At 41.7% G+C, this 12,463-nt stretch overlaps 1 protein-coding gene across 2 annotated transcripts in view; it reads right to left on the reverse strand.

Annotated features, from left to right (window-relative positions):
* LOC308402910 (receptor-type tyrosine-protein phosphatase delta-like) overlaps positions 1 to 12,463 on the reverse strand; it is a 421,888-nt gene that overhangs the window by 297,508 nt on the left and 111,917 nt on the right. For both annotated transcript variants that reach the window (XM_080892054.1, XM_080892053.1), the window contains exon 4: positions 6,685 to 6,708. The gene's annotated coding sequence lies outside the window, so the exon portion shown is untranslated. The remainder of the gene's footprint in view (positions 1 to 6,684; positions 6,709 to 12,463) is intronic.

Genomic DNA, 12,463 nt, shown 5'->3' on the forward strand with positions numbered 1-12,463 from the left:
CTGGGTTACGGCTTCTCATATGCTCGCCTTACAAGAATTCCCACGTTGCCTGTGAACTCCAAATCATTGTTAAAAACACACAGTCCCTCACGTATACCTGCACTTATAATAAAGTTGTCATAAAATGCACATATAAAAAAAAAGTGAAGTTTGTATTTATTCTTGATATTTTTTGAATGATATGCAGCGCATCGTTGTTGTTTTTTTTTCCAAGGGCATGATAAACACAGATGGAGACTTGAAAGTGCTGCATTATCCATGAATAGCATTGTTCTTATCCTCTGAGAGATGGAAAAAATATATATATAAATAAATAACTTCAGATGAATCCACTGTGGACTATTACAAAGCTGCCAACACTCTGGATGCTCTCCAAACTTGCCTTTTCTAATTTTCACCAGGCATAGATCTACTTTTAGACTTCTACCACATAATGGTATTTGCTTAACTGAGCAGCCAGCAATCACTCTCCTCTCTGCCAGTGTCATATCACTGATCAAGTGTGGCTCAGTTCCTGTCTGAAAGGAGGGCTGCCAGACATAATGCAATAATAACGGGAGCACAGCTTGCCTAAGAGAACCGGGGTCCTATTTCACTGCTGACGATGCTGGAATGAACTCTTTGTGCTCTTTCTTTCTCATTCTCCCACTACGAAACCCTTGAGCTTGTGAGAGCATAATGAGCCAATTGTAATTCCTTGCCTATAGCTTTGTATTGAAGAGTATATGGATGGGGTGGGGGGGGGGAGTGTGGAGGCACTGGACATTTCTACTCCGAGTCAAAAGACGAGGATTCGAAACTGAGGCTTTTTATTTTTTTGAGTGATCATTTTTGGAACAGTTACAGAAACAATCGCCTGTAACCAAAATTTTGGGGCGATGTAGGAGAAAACTTTGCATAGGCAGACACCTGAAAACGTCACACACTAATAAAAGAGCAATCTCTGTCTTAATCTCCATCCTTGCATTAGCAATACAGTCGAATCTGGCTAAAAATTGAGTACAGTGTTCATTAAGAATAGGTTTGTATTAAATAAAGAAAAAAGCCAACCTCCACAGCACTTAGAGACTGTATTTGCAATGGCCCCTACTATCAAGTGATAGATGGATCCTTAAAGCATCCATAATCTGGACATTATTTAAAGCTTTTACTGTAACAGGTGGCTTTAATGTAATGTGAATTGCTGACCTTGTGAGAAAAAAAAGACGGTAAATGCATCAACTAGATGTGATACGTTAAAAATCTAACAGCTTTTAGTCTCGACAAAGAGCACTCCTCTTATCCGGCATAGTGGACGTGAACCTGCGCTGCTCCCCCACAGATGCCTACTGTGATGTTTGACAGATTTCTCCCTCTCCAGCTAGGCTCACAGTAAACGTCCATCTGGCAGCTTCCCATGGGTACTTATTATTCTCAGCTAGCCAGGGGTTTTCTGTTTCCGAGCAGTCAGCCAGTGCCTGCCTCAAAGAGTTGAGAGCAGGACCAGAACTGCTTGCAGATGCTCTGCCGAGTAGCCAAACTGCGCGAGTGTAGTGGCATGGCGCTGGGTATTCAATTACACAATAACGTGGCAGTCTGTCCGAGTATGAAAAGTCAACTGCATTGAGAAAAACTTTGTATCTGAGCCACAACACCGGTCAAGTAAGAGTCGCATCAAGGTGTGCCAGTTTTCTCATTTGTCCAATACACCTCCTACACCTTGGGGGTGAGATGATTGATTTTCCCCTTCTGAACAGATGCTTGGAGCCATGGGTACCACTGAAAAGTCCCGCTGTCCTGGTCTGATGCCCTGCTATGGTAGATTCAGTCATGCAGTTAACCTCCATCACTCTCCTGCAGCCTGCTGAGTGTCTCTAACACACACTGACAAAACATAGGATGCTACACTTCTCTGGACATCCAACAGCCAGGGATATTTTTGCACGTACCCTTCTTTTACGTCTAGGATTTTTTCCACGTAGCACATTTAACAAACTCCCCAAGCTCTCGGTTCAAGGACAGACGATCCGTTAGTTAAAGTAAATCTGCGGATGCTCACTGAGTTGTCCAAGTGCATGGGTAGTAAAGAAAGGTAGCAGCAGTGGAGCTCAGTGACATTACTGGCATGGTAATGAGTGAATAAAGAGCAGAGTCTGCAGCGATTACAGGGGAACTGGAAACATAAATGCATGCCTATCAAGACACACAAAGACCATATGGGGCCTGTTTAAACTGCACGGCAATCATCCTGATTTAGAAATAGTCGCTTAATCTAGAACATGAGATGCTATGACAGGACTGTTCAATCAGTGTGACTAATCACACCATGACAAATACTGATGAATGATCACTAACTAAATCTGCAAACTACATATGTTGACATCGACTTTTTTTTAAGGAGGAACTGAAGCAGACAGCTGCTACAGGTCGGCATCACAGAGACCCTCTGAGTTTGTTAAAAATAAAAATAAGAAACGGAGCAGGTTAAGTTCACAGATTCAGTTACCACGTTCAGCCCATTCTATTCTCAAGGCTTCACATCCTGGCCTTTGGCAAAGCTGCCGGTGTCTCACAAATGTACAATTGTCCTTTGGTATTTTTGGGTAGGCGGTAGTGGGCTTTCTTTCCCTTCCTAACTGATCACATAAGGATGCTTGAAAAGAACGTGCAAGCATTACATTTAAACACATATGCAGTTGAGCATACTTTTTTGACGCGTGAGGATTGTTGCACAAGTAGTCTTTTGTGCCTAAACAGAGAATCTGAACACAAAGGGGGGGAAAGTTCAAAATATAAAGCTCACACAGTCTTGTGAAGTAGTCACTTCCAGCCTCCAAATGTAGATTTTGTCACTCGCAGTTGAGAAACTCCGAGTTTTAACAACAGTACTATGCAAAAGTCTTGATCCACAACTCATTTCTTTATATTTTTCATCCAAGAAGTCAGTCTTTCTTTTTTTAAGTGGTCTTGAGTGATAGTTCTCGAGGCTTTCAACTTTTTCTTGGAAAATTGGCTGCGTTTTTCAGTTATTTTCAGTCCTGTGATTTAGGGCTGAACGATTATGGAAAATAATCTAATTGCGATTTTTTGCCCCAATATTGCGATTGCGATGCGATTATTTTTTAAGGTCTTTGTCTTCTGTATTATTAAACAAAGACAAGCAATACATCATATAGTATGGCCAATACTATATTACATTAATTTTAAACTGTTCTTTCCTGGAAGACAGACCTCTGTTATGATGACATGAGGTGATGCATGAATTGATGACTGACATTTTTATTTAACTTCTTCAATCACAACAGTATATTTGAACATACACAATAGTTTATTTTTAGCTTACAAACATCTGAGCATAAAGTGCTGACAAGGAACCCTGGTGTAAACATTAAAATGAAAGTCAGTACAATGTGCAGATTGCAGAAATATACATAAAAAAAATCAGTGGCTTTACCACACTCAGTTTTTCGACATCTGTGAACTACTAGACAGTCATTCAATTAAAAAAATAATATTAAATAAATAAAACTAATAAATAAAAAATACACACATCTTACTGATCTCTGCAGTCAGTAACATTACACATAAAGTGCAAACATAATAGCAATTGTATAAACACACACAGAAACACGCCTTTAAAATTTAAAGGCGTGAAATTGGACGGTCTAGTTCTGATTAGCGTCACCGCTGTCTCGGTGGAGTTTAATAAACTCGGCCGTCTGCTTCTTGCTATCTAAAATATAACCAGACACTGGTGTAAATTCTCGACTGTCTCATACTTCTGTTTAATAAGTTTTCTGTTTGACGTTTAGTCAGCTGTGTGAAAACCAAGGAGGAACCCACCCGGGGGATTAATAAAGTTTTATTTTATCTAATCTAATAACTTTAATCTCAGCCAAACCGATTTACTCACGAACAAACAAAACACTGAAAAAAGCCCAACAATAACATTTTTAGGTTGTCTAAGTGACTTATATATTACGTTTAACCCGAGCAGCGAAACTCCGCGGTGATCTGAAAATGATGTGCCGGGAGTTGTGCCGTTCTCGGCCGCATCAGTAACCCTCGAGCTCCCGGCTAGCTGTCGAGCTGGTGGGTAGCAGACGCCTCTGAAAACGTCGAAGCACTTTTGCAAATATGGGATATCTTGATAAACCGAGCAGATATTTGATGTTTACACAACTACTTTCTCGCCTGAAAATATGTTAAAAGTTTATTTTGTGACCCAGAAAGATTAGTATGAGTAATTTTAAAACTCAGTAGCGGCCGCCATTGCTGGAAACTGGAGTTTGGCTGGGCCGCGCTATGAATTCTGGGATATGGTAGTAATTTGGACAGCCTTCGGCGCGTCGCTGTGACGTAATCGGTCTACAAATGCGGCCTCAGGAGGATGCAGCCCATGAATTTGGACATGTCCAGAGTATAATCGCAGCCTTTGCGGTTAGAAAATTGCACTTGATCATGTCGCGATATTATCGCAAATGCGATATATCGTTCAGCCCTACTGTGATTGTACCTGACCATAATCAGCCCATTTTTGTTTGCTTCTTCAGCCACTTAACACTGGCATATGAGTCAGTGAAGTTTAGAAAGGCACCTAACTCATGGGATGAGCCAGTGTTGTGTCTATATATAACAGACAACTTGGCAAAGAATCAGTTTTAGGCTGTATCTTTGTTCACTTTGTTAACATTAGCCTAAACCAAAAACACGTTTATTCACATTTGTTAGCTGAATCTATGAAGACAAAAAGATAACAACTTGATAGACATAAAATATTATTTTTTTTGCATCAGCAATGTGATTCCCAAAGAGCTATTACCTGAAAACTTGGCTTATCTTGACACTGTGCCCAGTGTGTCCTTCAAAAAATTAAAGAAACTGGACAAGTGGAGGGCAAATGAAGATGTGACAGACCATCTACAGAAGATGAACAGTTTCTGAAAGTCATGTTCTTAAGAAATAGGAAAAAATCCATCAGAGAAGAGCGCCGAAACGGTTGATCTATGCCACATTATACAAGACTTGGACTGAAAATCACTGGCAACAGGTCTTATGAACAGATGAATCTAAATATGACAATTTGTCATCATTATATCGGGGGGGGGGGGGGGGGGGGGGGGGTGTACAACAGTGTGTTTCTATAGACATCTGGTTTGATCTACCAATGTCTGACGGCCATGGCATCATTTTTCACCATGACAATGATCCCAAACACACATATATAGAAAAACACACAGTGGAACACCATCAGTCATGGATTGGCCTCCCCGGAGCCCGGACCTCAACACTATTGAAGCACCGTGGGATCATATTGAGAGAACACAAAACAAAAGGCAACCAATAACCATAAAAAGAGCTTTGACAGTCCTACAAGAAGCCTGGAGAACTATTCCTGAAGACTGCTTCAAAGAATTATGAGAAAACTGACTAGGAGAGTTCCGGCTGCGATGAAGAATAAAGGTGGTCACACTAAACATCAAGCTGGTTATTATTGTAATCTGGAACTTCAATAATCCCTGCACCTATTTCCCATTTTCCTAGCAAAATATAAGGAAAAAAAGGGGGCTCAAGACTTGTGCACAGTACTGTGCACCTGCTTTCTGGAACAACCCCCCCCTATAACCCTGACATCCACATTCAGCCTCGTTTTTTCTGCAGTTACAATGCATGGCTTTATTAGATAATCTTTGAAGCAGTTTCCACCACTGTGAGGAAAAGTAATTAATGCAGTTCTGACATATGCAGGAAAAAAGCAGCATCCATCAGACCCACATGAGCACAACTGCACTAAGTATGACCTGCGCAGGATAAACGGAATTATAAAGTGAGCCCCTCATCAGCTGTCTTTCTAGGTTAAAAAACAAATGTGGTATTGAGTCGGAATTGAATTATTCTTTCTTTGTGCATCTGTGTGGGATTTCTAATTAATGCTGCAGCAGATCTGAGAACGCCAGAGTGCAATGCAGTTTGACTACAGAGAAGGAGTGTTCAGTGGGTTGGAAGCAGGAGTTATGGCGTCTTTTTTTATGGCTAAGAGTGTAAAACTGCTCCAAGTCTTTTTACCAAGTATAAAAACTTTTGTCCTTTTCAGCTCTTCAGTACATGGCAGACCACCTTAAAAAAAAAAGAAAAGTTGAAGCATGGATGAACTTTCAGAGGAAAGTTAATTCCGGGAACAAGAAATCCAGGTTTCTCTCACTACATGGCCACTATCCACGCTACCAGCGGTTTCATGTTGACACGTGGACTTGCCGAAACAGCAAAGGGGTTCACAGCTTAGCACATGTGAGATTTCCACACACTCACCACAGAGTGGAAACAAACACCATCCGTTCAATGCTTGTTTAAGTCAACACTGCTGGCGTATTCTTTGAACAATCTGGGACATTTGATTCTCATTTGAATAAAACTCAAATTGAAGGCACAGAGCACACAATCCACTTGCCAGAGAAAGCCACCATTGTGTATTCTCATGCACACATATGGGAAAATGGGATGGGTGGGGATTGCAGGGCATTGCGTACCTTACTGGGCAAACATCAGCATCTCGGTGTTGCGTTGGCTCTTCCCGAGCCCCACCCCACCCGTCACCTAACCCTTTTTCTATATTCATGCATTTGCATCACTTCCATAGACACGTGACAATTCAAACAGCGCTCTCACTCTTGGGAATAGTGCTATGAAAAATGAAACAAGTCTTACCTAGTGCGGAATGGTTGGTCACATCTGTAAGCAAATCATTTGGGAAAAGTGGGGGAGGGGGGTGAGGAGGAGAGAAAGCGAGAAAAAAGAAGAAGAAACGTCAGCAAATTACAATGTACAGCAAGCTAAACTTCAACGCAGGCTGAGGCTTTCTCCGGCTACCCTGAAAAATGATCGTCTCCCAGCATTGTACAGAGTCAGGGGGTTAAGAATAGGCTGTGTCAAGAGAGGGGGACATCATTTATTAATCGAGGGACATGAAACGTCTGAGATAGTCTCCCCCGAGGATCCCGAGTTTGCACAACTTGCATTAATATTTGTCAGTGTTTCAAAATTTTAAAGGTGGAGGCAGAAATTATGTAAGCAGAAACCCAATCCATTACCTGCGAGTCATCGCCTTTTTTTCCCCTTCTTCTTTCGTTCCCCCACTAGTGTAACACAACCACAGAACAAACAAATGTGCTCACACAAACCCACACCCAGAGTGTTCCTCGCTCTCTCTCCATATGTCTCTGAGGTAATTAAGTAGCCCTCAGATATCTCTCACCCTATGTCCTGGACCTTTTACTACACTTCCCCGAGCTTGTTAGTCCGACAGCGGACATCCAAGGTTCCGAAGGCGTAATAAAATGGCAGTCTTGTGCACGCCACAAAGACCCCAGGCAGCACGCCAAAAAAAGGCCACCATTTAGCCACATCTTCACTAGTCACTGCTACCTGACATTCCCATGAGTTACAGAAAGGGGTATTGAGATAGGCCTGGTCCCCAACCCTCCCCTCTGCTTTCCTGTACTAATATTCCACCATGCTGAGAAATATGTACTGGATTTCCATTACACCGTGCTTTTTTTTTTTTTTTTAACATCGGAAGTGGTCCCTGTACAAATGTACTCTTCTAAAGCACAGTTTTGCTTTCTTGTAAATGTGCAATAAAACACGGAAATGGAGTGAGCTGACAATAACAGGGAATAGTGTGAGGGAAATAGTAGACTCAGGACTAATTCGGAGTTGCTGTTGCTTACAGTGCAGTCTTGTTTTGTTGCTAAGCAGAATTTGCGGGTAATATGATTTATCACCGATGATTTCTATCCCCGCCCCCTCAGCCCCCAAAACTCCCTGCATTCATTTACATTTTTGGTAGGGATGCAGCAAATCCCCACGAGGATCAACAACAAGTGAATGTGATTGCAATATCTGTTTTGTGCGTGAGAACAAATCTATTTTCAGGCAAAAGGCGGAGGAAGATTGGGGTTCAATCTCTGGGACGCTCATTACATTCCGCCTGACACACATCCGTGCTCGCTGCTACTGTTGTTGCTAAACAGAGAGCTCAGCTGAGGACCTTGAAGCTTCATGCCAGGAAAATTGGACCCTGGGGAAGGGGGGTAGCAGGGACTGATGTTGGACTTGAAGTGCCGTGGAGAAGCACCTGGGGTTTCAACGGCATTAGCATCAGTTTTGGGAGAAAGTGAGAGACCAAGCCATGCCAGTAATAGGCAACAACGAAAATGTAAAAGATACAGTTGTTGTGGCAAATGTTTACATGCGGTGCATTTTGCAATGAAGTGCAAATGCTTGAGAACAATGAAGCGCGTACAGTTAGATGACTGTACTTTGTCAGGAAGGACAAGTCCTACGCTCTCAGCTATTCCACATTCCTGTTTTTAACAGAGAGACTTTTTGCAGTGCAGTGAAGATTATTGATTTTTTTCCTTCTGAGTCCTGTGGTGGAAATTTAGGATGCCCAGCCAATCAAAACTAGTGGAGGTAGCGTGGGCCTAAGTGGATTAGACTAGTGGGTATGGTGGAGGGAGAATCTAGAGGGAGAAACTGAAGCTCTGGTGGCTTCAATAAACCCACTCTGTGAACCAGGAAATAGATGGAAGACTAAGACACTTTTTTCACCCTCTCTCACCCTCCTGTTTTAAGCAGATAAGCTGCTTCCAAGGTCTTAGTTATGCTGTGTAGAACCCAAAACACGATATGGAAACTTTTGACAAGTCAAATAAAAAGAAAGAAGCTGAGAAGTCTGTTCCCCGTGTTGTCTTTTCTCTGTTGACAAGAGGGATTTGGGTATGTTTGGAGTGGTCAGTACTGGGGGAATTACAAAAAGCCTCTGAGATGTGGCATAGTGAGCATGTCACAGCACCAACGTGGGTCTTTAGTGAAGGCCCGGGCTCCTTTTAAGTTAAGCCTTGACTAGCCATTGCAATAAAGAAGAAATGGCTTTGCTTTGATGAGCAACTGGCAGCCTCACCGTGAACCCTTTTATGTTTTCTTTTAAATTCAATCTTCTTTTCTTTTGGTTTCTTTTTCTCTGTTTTGTTTCTTTGTGGTTGTGGTGGCAGCTCACTATGACATCACTTGTACCAAAATAGCTTCAAGAATTAGCAGAAAGTTAGTGCATTTCACGAAGAGTCCTGTTGACATTTAAGCTTTCATTGTCTCAAGTCTATAGGTGTATAAATACAGTAGTTGCCAGTTATAGACTCCATATTTATTCCGGTATTTTTGCACTTTGTAGCATTGCACATGCAAATCTGTACATATGCCACACATGTCTTTGTTATCTTTTTTAAGCACACAGAAAGCAAAAAGAGTCCAGCTCCTTGTAGCTGGCCAATAAAGCTGATTTTGATTCTGTGTGTGGAGTGTTTGCTTGAGCTGTATCTTAATAACTGGCTGTTTGTTATTTAGGTCTTTGGTTTTGAGTTTTAAAATTTGGGTGATCATCTTTTACCATCTCAACTCGGGTGCACGTCATAACAGTAATCCCCACACTTTTGTTCCCTTCATACGTCAAACTGTTTTAGTGGGTAAATGCACAAAAGAGAAATATTTACCATCTCTTTTCACCAGAGAAACTTCTTACTCAAAGCAGCGATAATCACAGCAGCTTTAGCTCACTTTGCTGTTGCAAACTTCACAACTTTCTTGCCAGATTTAGCAACTTTTCGTAGTCTTTCATCCTACGGTCACACCCGGGAAAACAGTTGGTATGAGAACAAAATTATCGTGAAACATTGTCATCTTGTTATCTTTGAAATAGTTACTTCGAGATCAGGGACTAATCCTGCAACCCATCGCGGCCCGATGCCATTTTCAAAGTGAGCTTGTTGCGTCAAGGCAATAAAACTACAATAAGAAAAAGAAAGTCTGCAATCAGTTTGCAATTGAATGGGATTAAATTGGTAATTGCATGCAATCTGTTTGTGATAATATATCAATTTACTGTGATAAATGAGCACACAGCTATGTCATTGAAATTCACATTAAACAGAAATTCAAAGAGAGGCCTTGCAGACAATGTGGGCTCATCAGTGCACACTGACTAAGACTGAATCACTAAACTGCCTCAGAGGGACTGCAGTCAGTCTATGTTGGAGTGTTTGGAGACAGACTGCCTTTCACCAGGCGATCTGTGCAAAGGCCTTGCAATCAAAAGTGTCTGCCACAGCTAATTGCAATCAGTCGCCAAATAGGAAAAAAATTCAGTGCTATCTCTGGGCAATAACCCATTTTTTCTAGTCACAAGAAGGTTGCCATCCTGTTTTTACTCTAGTGTGAATATGTCTTGTTTTTCAGAAGATCTAAACCTAGTCAAAAACTAACACTACTAATTGCTCTAGCTTGGAGTCAACTTAGACAATTTTCAGACAACATTGTGGTTATCAAAGTCACTACACCCCTGCGTTAGGTGAAGCTTCAAATATCTGCTGTTGACTCAAGTCTCCGAAGCTCAAAAAGTGGTATTCGGGATAGTCAAAGTAGTTGCACTGTGAACACAGTCTCATTTCATAATGAATTGTTGTGCAGAGAAACAATGGTGCCAAAGATTACCCTTTATACAAGAATTTGGATTAAACTTAAAGAGGCATCATCTGCCCTTGGTGGGATTTTTGGTGTAGGGTACAGTATGGTGCATCCTCTGAGATTTGGCAGCTCCTGGACAAGGACATCAGTTTCCCCGAGAGAGACTCTGTTTCACGCTGCCAGTGTTGAATTTTGTCATTCGTCTCATACTGCACCACATCACAGAGAACACTGCTGTTTTAGGGGGGGAGTCAGATGAGCTTTGGTTTTTTTATTTTTCTTCTTTTTATTTTTTTCCCCAACATAAAATCCCCCACCACATCTTCTTAAATACATTAGCTCAATATTACAGTGATGTGGTTTCAATATGATTCGTGGATCTCTCGCAGTACTAATTCCAACAATGATAAATCAAACATTATCAGCCAAATGACTATCTAGAAAAGATTTGCCCGCTGCAGATCAAGCCTTAAAACCCTTAAAGATTAAGACTTCTATCTCTTAACACCAACCGCCACAGTAAATCTTTAAAGGTCTGATCAAATTGCTAAATAACTTGTGGCTAAATTATCCTCTAGCAGCCACTAGAAATTCTGCACGAACCTTTATTGCCAATTTTCAGTCTCTCATAGACGGGCGAATAAAGGTGAATGGGAAAATTTGTCTCTCGGGTCAAGTAAGGCGGAGGAAAAGCAACAGTTTGATTTGATATGTATCTATTACTGTACCTCTTATTGTAAGTATTATTTCCTCTGTAATTATCTATGTTTCCTGTTTCAAATACTCAAATAACATGCTGCAGTATTCTTGCAGCTTATGTACAGTATAATGGTATTGGGTGCCTTGTACATAGAAAAGGCATTATTGTTAAAACAGTATGTTACTAATGGGACCGATACTGACCAGGAAATCAAACTACCCACCGCCCTATCCCCTGTTCCTCTGTTGTCTAGTTCCACAGGGCACCTTTTCAGTTTAATTGCAGTTAATCAGCGAGTCAGACATCCCCCCCCTCAAATAAACAGCTCCACTTTTTCTCAGGGGCACAAGGCAATACACACATGCACACAGAAAGCGAGAGTAACAGCAAGAGAGAGCGAGGGAAAGCTCGCTCTCCTCAAATCGGCTACAGGAGTGAGTGCCCACTAATTGGAAATCAAAAGCAATGGAGCTGGAAGGCAGCCGAGAAGGAACAGTGAAACCTCAAGCGCCTGTTGTCGGTCAATTTAGACCATGACAAAAAAGGCCCTGCTTCTTGTGTCACCATTTAACCTATTCACCAGTGTGGAATGAGAGCAGCTGTTTTTTTACAGTACCACATAATGGGACAAAATGGCTCTGGTTGGCCATGCTCCAGCTAGCTGCAAAAAGGCTCCAACGCAGAGAGAAAAAGGGAAAAAAGGTGCAAAGAAGATACGGCAGGAGACGGGAACGCTGCTGCCTCGTTATCAGCGATGCAGAGAGAGAGCGCTCACACTCTTCCATCTGAGCTGAAATAAACATTACTTCTTTTTTTTTTGTGCGTGTGTGTCGCAACAAACAATTAGAGAAGCCACCACAGAGGCTACAGATGGCCTGGGCTCACACAGACTGCGGAAGTATCTAGAAGTTTACACAAGTCAGACGAAAAGCCAGATCGGCTCCAGAGCCGAGGCTGTTCTCCGACTAAAAAAATAAAATAAAATAAAATATTGCTCAGTTGTTTTTAATCCCTTTCCGAGTTGAGGTGTGAATAAGTACTTTGTGAGTGACAGCTTGATGAGCGCAGTTATAGAAACTCCAAACTTCATCAGGCAGTTGTCAGACTGGGGGCTGTCCGGTTTAAAGGCTGCTCAGGCATAACAGTACGGGAATGAGGTATGCTTATGTTAGCACAGCAGCAGATGTTCTGTTTCTGTTCCAGCTGTCTTCTTTTTTGAAGTGCCGTGCTCGGTATATCTCAATCCCAAATCTTTATTACTATCCT

The sequence above is a fragment of the Rhamphochromis sp. 'chilingali' genome (genome assembly GCF_963969265.1).
Source record: "Rhamphochromis sp. 'chilingali' genome assembly, chromosome: 1".
In the NCBI taxonomy this organism is placed as follows: domain Eukaryota; kingdom Metazoa; phylum Chordata; class Actinopteri; order Cichliformes; family Cichlidae; genus Rhamphochromis; species Rhamphochromis sp. 'chilingali'.